A 7,449-nucleotide genomic window follows, 5' to 3' on the forward strand; every position below is an offset into this window, starting at 1 on the left:
ATGTATATGTATATATATGTGTGTGTGTGTGTGTGTGTGTATGTTTGTCTGTGTTTGTCCCCCACCATTGCTTGACAACCGATGCTGGTGTGTTTACGTCCCCGTAACTTAGCGGTTCGGCAAAAGAGTTCGATAGAATAAGTACTAGGCTTACAAAGAATAAGTCCTGGGGTCGATTTGTTCGACTAAAGGCGGTGTTTCAGCATGGCCGCAGTCAAATGACTGAAAGAAGTAAAAGAATAAAAGAAAGAAAAGAATACACACACACACACACACACATATACACACACATACATATATACAGATGCATATATTCATTCATACATACATTACATACATACATGCATACATACATGCATGCATACATACATACATGAATACTTACATCCATGTGTGTGTGTGAGTGGTGTGTGTGTGTGTGTGTGTATGATTGTATAGTGTGATCTTTGTTACTTAGCATAGCCACCAGTATTTAGAGCTTCATGTGCATCCTTATACATTGAAAAAGAAAATTGTCAAGTTGTGTCGTGTATTATAATCCATGTTTCCTTTCACTGGTCTCCAGAGTTAGAAAATATCACAGACTTTATATATATATATATATATATACTTCAGAACTGTGCATGTTTGGCAGACGACTTGATCAATAACAGCCTTGAGCAATAACAGCCTTGAGCAATAACAGCCTTGAGCAATAACAGCCTTGAGCAATAACAGCCTGAGGTACTAGAGCCATTCTAGTCATTTATAAAGAAACAAAAACTGACTGTAACTGAGGTGAAAGAATTATTGTCGCATCGCTGCACATGTTTCGATCTTAACACGCATCCACAGCGAAGTATATCCTATCTGGTACATGCCAGATTCATGATATCTGGGGAGAATACTAAAAGTTTGCACTGATTTAGTAATTTAGTATAATGTAAAGTACTCAGTTCTGTACTGTACAATCTTGACCAATTTCTTTAATTATTTCCTTAGAATGACCACCATTCTATAGTTTATTATTCACCCAACACCGCGAATGACACACATTGTGACAAGGCTGGTCCTTGGAATAGCAGGTAGTACTTATTTTTGCCACCTGAGTGGTCTGGAGTAATGCTTAGGCGGTACGCTCTCAGTTTACTATTAGTAGATTGTCAAGAAGACGTGAGATAAATCTGGCTTGAACGCCAGATTTATTGTAGGTAAAATTTCCTGAAGATCTAACTCGTATTTTAGGTATCTAGTTGAACAAGGCCTTAAATAGTTAACGAAAAGTGCACTGTCGTGTTGAACTCAAAACATATCTAACCACTTAGCTCTTTGTCTTTTACCGATTTCTTTAGAATAAGAAATCCTCTAGTTTCTGACTCCCCATTTCTTTTCAATGACCATATGCTTGCAGTTGAAGATTTCCCCAGAATCATCATAAATTCTTCTGCTCCCGACTTCTCTGGAATGACCACATTTATTCCAGTGAAATCAGCAACTGGAGAAATTTCGTTTCTGGTGAGGAATCAGGAACCAAATAACGGAAATCGGGAACCGCTTTATCACGTTAACCGATGCCATTTCACTTTAGGAAATACGACTATGGAAATATAACAGGAATTTGATATAATTTCCCAAGTAATTCCGATAAAAATGGCGTCGTTCTCTCTTGAACAAATGTGAATTTTATTGACAATCACGTGTCATTGGTTTGTTGAGATTTAAATAAAGAAAAGGAAAAACAAAAAAGATAAAAAGAAAAAAATTGAAAAAAAAAAAAGAAATTATTAAATGCAACTAATACAAAGCAAGGTTGTTATGTTGTGAAGTTTTGAATAATTTCTATAGAGGTGAAATGAATGAATTTTAGAATGAATGAGTTAATGGCGAAAATGGATATCTTAATGGTGTTAATTATTATAATTTATGCAAGGTTTCATTTAATTATTTAACCTGAACCATTAGAAACGCTCGGTGAAGTGAAGTGAATCGAATCGAATTTAATTTTCGACCGAATAAATTCGACTTCGGTGTTTAGAGGTCGGTCGGTCTTCAGGCTGGCTGGCAAGTTGTCGATGCCGAGTTCAAACTAACAGATCGCTACTTAAAATTTAATCACTTTAACCTATCAGGTTATTACATACAATAAAAATAAATTGACAAAGATCCACATCCATAGACACTTACACCCCACATCGAAACTGACGGAACAAAACATTAATTTATTGATACATTACCAGGATCCGCAGGATTGCTGCTGCTGCTGCTTCTCTTATTGTTGCTGTCGTCATTGTTGTTGTTGTTGCGGAATATTTTATGTAAACCTAGCAGAATCGCTAGAGCATCGGATAAAATTCCTGGCGGTGTGTTCCGGTACTGCAAGAAAAACATGTGCAGAGAGGAGATTCCAGTGGGACGATGCTATGAGGAGGAAGGACGGGGTGTAGTGTTGAGTGCGGGGCTTGGTGAGGGGCGGAAGTGTGATGGGTGGAGAAGGAAAGAGGAGTGAGTTCGGAATGTCTGAGTTGGGGGAGAAACGAAACCGGCCAACTCCGACGAGCAGAACCCATTATTGCAGCAGTAAAAAAGACTGAGAGGGAGAAGAGACGGTAAGTACATCTGTAGGTTAGAGACTGAAGCGTGTCTGTGAGTGACTCTATGCCAATTAGTTGAGTAGCCCTTTTTCTGGATGACTCGTGTGTGTGTACAATCGCAGGCTTACCCCAGATGTGGGAGCAAAACGCTATTGTAGACCTCACCTGAGCTTTGTAGAGTAACAATAATAAACGAGGGCTAAAGAATTTTTTGGCAGTGATGTAGTCTGAGGTTGAGAGCACTTCTATCTAGTAAAAGGTCACGTGGTATCTTTCTTGGTCCTGAAAGGAGAACTAAGCAATTTAGAACGACAATCTGTGCTTTGTTATAGATATGTGACACTACGAAGAAAAGTCTGAGATTCTAGTTCTGGCATTCGTAGTGAGTCACAGAAAATTTGGTACATATTCTACACCAGAGTAAATGAACACAATAAGTATATCTGGGTGTCTTCAACAAAGAGACTGGGTAGCTCATTGGTATCTTTTATTTGCAATGTCTTGCGATATATATATATAAATAATAATAATAATAATAATAATAATAATAATAATAATAATAATAATAATAATAATAATCTAGAAAAAAGCAATTGCCAGGATACATGGTATCTAAGGTTACTTGTAGCCCGATGTTAGGATTTTTTCTGTTGAGTGTATATGAAAATAACAACAACAATAAGGCAGTGGCTCTCATGGCTTCTGATCTTAACTGATTGGAAGTGTTATCATGTACATTGTTTTGTCTTGGTATAAAAAGATGGGCTACAGTAAATCGTCTGCTCAATACCACAGATTACCTGTCAGTTGCTTGACCTTAACTACTTGAACATGTCCCTTAGTGGTTGACGATATGTGCATCTCTGATCACGAGCAGAAGTAGTGGGGGTACATCATAGCCTTGTGTTGAGAGGAATTCTTTGGGGTTTGGATAATTCACTTATGGAAACATGGGTGTTTTGCTCAACATCCTTAAACAAATATTATTCAGTGACCTTTTGAGCGGGATGGGCTACTCGACCGGAAAAAAATTCTAACTGGGACCCACCTGCGAGGTAATGCGCCGTTTATCTTGATATGAAATCACTATGTCGCGCATATATGGTTGTGATGCATGTGCCTGGTGTACCCTTATCAACAACAACAACAACAACAATAATAATAATAATAATAATAATAATAATAATAATAATAAGTAAAGTGTTAGGAAAAATGCCGAATTGGAAGGGCCCCAGGATCAGATTTAGTTCAAGGGTACTGGCAAAAAAAAATTAGTGGTTTACATGGGCAGCTGAGGAAATAACTTCAGGATTGCCTCAGTGGAGGAATAATACCAGATTAGATGATTAGAGGGAATACAATACTCATTATAAAGGATAAGAGCTAGGGTAATACAGCTAACAACTATATTAGTGTAGAAGCTGTTAACAGGAATGCTTTCAGAAAGCATTTACGAGTACCTTGACAACTAGAATTTACTGCAGAAGAACAGAAAGTTTGCAGGAAGAAAGCTAGAGGAACGCATAATCTTTTTATTCATAGATAAAGCAGTTCTAAATGAAGTAAAAACTTGAAAGAAATATCTAACAATAGCGTGGATAATTTATAGGAAAGCCTATGACATGATCCTCATAGATAAATGGATGTTTGAGTATATTCAGTATAGCAGACAACATAAGAGGATTAATTAGCTTTAGCTTGAAGAAATGGAAAGTTGATCTCTACTCAGGTGGCACACTCTGAGAGAAAGTTAATATCAAAAGAGGAATTTTACAGGGGGACTCGTTGTCTACTTTAATATTTGTCTTATGTTTGATCCCCCTCAGTTTAGTATTATGGAAGGCAAAGGCAGGGTGTTAGCTCAGAAATAGTAGAGGAAAATTAACCAGTCACTCTACATGGAATTTCTGAAGCTTTTTAGTAAGAATAAAAAAAAGAGATAGATTCCTTAATACAGACTGTAAGACTCTTCAGCATGCAAACGCAGTGATGCGAGTAAACAAACGGTTTGATTAGTTCAAATATGTTTGGAGCATATTTTATCTGTGCAAAGGCCATATTCGCTGCTGTTTGTTGGTAAGTAGAATCCTCGGTTTATGCAATAATCTTTAAAATACACCAACAGTCATTTCAAAGCACCTTCTGGTAGAAACAGCGAATGCATTTTTATCTTCTCTCATCAACACCATGTACTGCGAGAGAGAAACCCTGCTATGACTTTGGGAAGCCTCCGTTTATTTATAGTCAATCAGTATCAAAATATATATTAAAAAAAATTATTTATAAATAGGAAAATACACCACTACATAGTTTAACTAATTAACGTAGTAGACTGATAAATTTCTGTTCGTTGAAAACTTTTACTGAATCTTCATGTTTACAGTTAGTACTTCAGAATCAGGACAGAAAGATATTAAAGATGTTTTAAGAAAAGTACTACAGAAATCCAATATTGCATCGGGAGATACTCGTATTTGAGGGCCACATGTGAATAGCCAGCCGTATAATTTAATAGAAAGATACAAATCCAATACTACGTTAAGTTTAGCGATTTCGGAAGGATTTTATAAGTAAAATTTAAAATCTAAACATAAAGATACGTGATTAATTACCGCAAAGCATTTTGTCAGACGCTCTATCGATTCTGTCGCCTACAATCCAATTTAGTTCGATGTCGCTCAATGTATTCAACATAGCTGCAGGTATGGCTGTATGGCTGTATGGCTAAGAATTTTTGTTTCATGGCTGCAAAGTTTTTAGGTTCGATCCAATTGCGTGGTATCTTGAGGAATCATACATAGCTGTGGCTCAATCAAAGCCTTATGAGTGAAATTTGGTCAACGAAATCTCTGAAGAAAACACCCACCACCACCATCACCACCATAGAGATCATCCGCTGTTCTTGGAGTGGCACACTTAATCCATTGACCAATTCAACACGACCACCTGATCCTTCTGTACCCTTAGTAGGGTCCGTTCTGTTATAAGTATGCAGGCCAGATCTATTTGAGGGGACAACTCCATTGATCTCTCTTTTCAGTCTCAGAGATCCTGAAAACGGTCATTGGTACCGTTCTCCTCCACACCAACGATGACTAGTCCTTAAAGGTATCAGAATTCCGCAACAGTATCCACTCGGTGTTTTACCCCCCTCTCCCTCCTGCTAACACCACATAATTCTTTGGTAATCTAATCATACAACCTAATGAAGTAGGATGATCGGTTAATGTTTGTTTTTTTGTACCGACAATAGGCAGGGAGATGATTGCAAGATCTCGTTAACACTTTGTGGTTACTCAAATTATAGTTCTGAGTTAGAATCCGCAGAATTACTCCGTGAAGCATGGGTCTTTGATAATTATTGGTGAAAAAGGAAAGCCCCCCCCCCCACCAAAAAAGACTACAAAAAAAAATCTCAACACAAAGCGAAAGCAACAAAAATAAAGCTCGAATAGCAAATGTATTTGAACGCCAGTTAGTGCGCACGCGCGCGTGTGTGATGTTAGTTGGTTCATTCCATTTACCTCTCTTTGTTGAAACCTTGTTCTCAGATTTAGTGGATCCACACACATACACGCACACACATATACAGTTACTGATGCAGCATACTGATACAGGGTTATATATACACACATACACAAGCACATACACTGAAAAGCATATCCACACTCAGACAAATGCATTAATAGAAACATGCACACTCACATACAAGCAGACACACACACAGACACACACAGGCACACACAGACACACACAAAAGGATGCGTTTGGAAGCATAGAGAGACGCATATACACAAACACGTATGCATACAAGCACACAGATACACTCACGAAATATACACACACGTACTCAAGCACACACGCACGTGCTCTCCTTTCTCTCTCTCTCTCTCTCTCTCTCTCTCACACACACACACACACACACGTACACACACAAACTTACAGACATACACGGAAGCCTCTGCATGGTCTCTCGATCTACAAGAAATAGTATCCAAGTCTTCCTGAAATTAATTTATAGTCTTTTTTAAATAACTCATTGGATAGACAGACGATATCTGATGTAAAAGACACGATAGTATGGTTATGGTTGGACTGTCCCAGGCTAAAGGTTTATTCGACCAGGGCAGAACAAGAACAGCAACAACAATCATCGGCAACAGCAACAAGAACAACAATAACAACAGTAGCAACAACCACAGCAGTAGCAACAACGACAACGATAGCAACATCAACAGTAGTGGCGGCACAACTGCAGCAGCAGCAGCAGCAGCAACAGCAGCAACAGCAGCAACAGCAGCAACATAACAACGACAACAACAGCAGCAGCAGTAGCAACAATAGTAACAACAAACATGGCATCATGCTGTTACATTGAGTGCAACAACGCTGAATCTACGTCTATAACGTAAACAAAGTTTAAGTTATATCGACCTGTATATATGAGAGAAGGTGTGTAGCCTAGTGGTTAGAGTGTTAGGGTTCCTATGATAAGGTGATGGGTTGGATTCGTGAATCGAGTGATGCGTCGTGTCCTTGAGTAAAGCACTTCATTTCCCGCAGTTTTTAAATTGTAAATGAGCAGCAGCCGACTTTTTGGTGAAACTCTTTCTTCTGCTTGATGTCAAATACTCACTATCACCCTGAGTAAAGGGTGGGAGAGCCTAGAGGGTGTCTATGTCTACCTGCGACTACATAGATACCTAAAACGATTAGCGAAAGCATGATATAACATACCAGCTCGTACTTGCTTGTGACTAACGGCAAAGCTCTTTCCTTCCTTCCTTCCTTCCTTCCTTCCTTCCTTCCTTCCTTCCTTCCTTCCTTCCTTCATTCCTTCTTTCCTTCATTTCTTCATTTCTTCCTTCCTTCCTTCATT

At 38.4% G+C, this 7,449-nt stretch overlaps 1 long non-coding RNA gene across 1 annotated transcript in view; it reads right to left on the minus strand.

The window, feature by feature from the left end:
• The window catches only part of LOC106878850 (uncharacterized), a 21,942-nt gene extending 15,919 nt beyond the window's left edge, over positions 1-6,023 (minus strand). Inside the window, exons 1-2 of the long non-coding RNA XR_001410558.2 lie at positions 5,183-6,023; positions 2,214-2,352 (exon numbers count right to left, since the gene is read on the minus strand). This is a non-coding gene — a long non-coding RNA (uncharacterized LOC106878850). The remainder of the gene's footprint in view (positions 1-2,213; positions 2,353-5,182) is intronic.
• Positions 6,024-7,449: the final 1,426 nt, after the last annotated feature.

This window comes from Octopus bimaculoides, chromosome 13 (genome assembly GCF_001194135.2).
Source record: "Octopus bimaculoides isolate UCB-OBI-ISO-001 chromosome 13, ASM119413v2, whole genome shotgun sequence".
NCBI classification, from domain to species: Eukaryota; Metazoa; Mollusca; class Cephalopoda; order Octopoda; family Octopodidae; genus Octopus; species Octopus bimaculoides.